The sequence below is a fragment of the Ornithorhynchus anatinus genome, chromosome 8, assembly GCF_004115215.2.
Source record: "Ornithorhynchus anatinus isolate Pmale09 chromosome 8, mOrnAna1.pri.v4, whole genome shotgun sequence".
In the NCBI taxonomy this organism is placed as follows: Eukaryota; Metazoa; Chordata; class Mammalia; order Monotremata; family Ornithorhynchidae; genus Ornithorhynchus; species Ornithorhynchus anatinus.
In genome coordinates this window covers 69,057,160-69,058,686 of record NC_041735.1, presented here as the reverse complement: position 1 = coordinate 69,058,686, position 1,527 = coordinate 69,057,160, and positions in this window count along the sequence as shown.

Here is a 1,527-nt window from a genome sequence, read left to right as displayed (position 1 = left end):
GTGTCCAACCTGATTAGCTTGTGTCTACCCCAGCGCTTAGTAATAATGTTGGTATTTGTTAAGCGCTTACTATGTGCAGAGCACTGTTCTAAGGGCTGGGGTAATAATAAAAAAAATAAATGGTGGTATTTGTTAAGCACTTACTATGTGCAAAGCACTGTTCTGAGCATCGGGGGATACAAGGTGATGAGGTTGTCCCACGTGGGGTTCACAGTTTTAATCCCCATTTTACAGATGAGGTAACTGAGGCACCGAGAAGTTAATAATAATGTTGGTATTTGTTAAGCTCTTACGATGTGCAGAGCACTGTTCTAAGCGTTGGGGGAGATACAGGGTAATCAGGTCGTCCCAGGTGGGGCTCACAGTCTTCATCCCCATTTTACAGATGAGGTAACTGAGACCCAGAGAAGTTAAGTGACTTGCCCACAGTCATATAGCTGACAAGCAGCGGAGCCTGGATTCAAACTCACAACCTCTGACTCCCAAGCCCGTGTTCTTTCCACTGAGCCACGCTGCTTCTCTCGTGCCTAGCACGTAATAAGCGCTTAACAAATTCCATTTTAAAAAAGCCACTAACCAATGGTTCTGTGGGGAAAGGACAGTACTGGATGCAGAGCACTGTACTAAATGCTCCGGAGAGCTTAATAGGGTAGGTAAGACACAATCAATCCCTTCAAGCACCCTCCAGTCTACTGTGTGCATAGCCTTATGCTGAGAGCTTGGAAGAGTTCAATGAAGATGGTGGACACGATCCCTTGTCTTCAAAGAGTTTACAGTCTACTGAGCGCAGAACACTGTACTAAGCACTGGAGTCTTGTCTTGTCTTATGCCGCCGAGTCATTTCCAACCCATAGCGACACCAGGGACACATCTCTCCCAGAGCGCTCCGCTCTCCATCTGCCATCGTTCCGGTAGTGGATCCATAGAATTTTCTTGGGAAAATCCGGAGGTGGCTGAAAGGACGGGCCTCGGCTTGACACTCCCTCCCATAGCCGAGACTGGTAAAGGACTGGAAACTCTCCAGGTGCCACCTTGAGAGGCGAGCACTGGAATAATAATAATAATAATGATGGCATTTGTTAAGCGCTTACTATGCGCAAAGCACTGTTCTAAGCGCTGGGGAGGATACAAGGTCATCAGGTTGTCCCAAGTGGGGCTCACAGTCTTCATCCCCATTTTACAGTTGAGGGAACTGAGGCACAGAGAAGTTAAGTGACTTGCCCAAAGTCACACAGCTGACAAGTGGCGGAGCTGGGATTTGAACCCTTGACCGCTGAGTCTCCAGCCTGTGCTCTTTCCACTGAGCCATGCTGCTTCTCTAATGATGGTATTTTTTAAGCGCTTACTATGCGCAAAGCACCGTTCTAAGCGCTGGGGAGGATACAAGGTCATCAGGTTGTCCCAAGTGGGGCTCACAGTCTTCATCCCCATTTTACAGTTGAGGGAACTGAGGCACAGAGAAGTTAAGTGACTTGCCCAAAGTCACACAGCTGACAAGCGGCGGAGCTGGGATTTGAACCCATGACC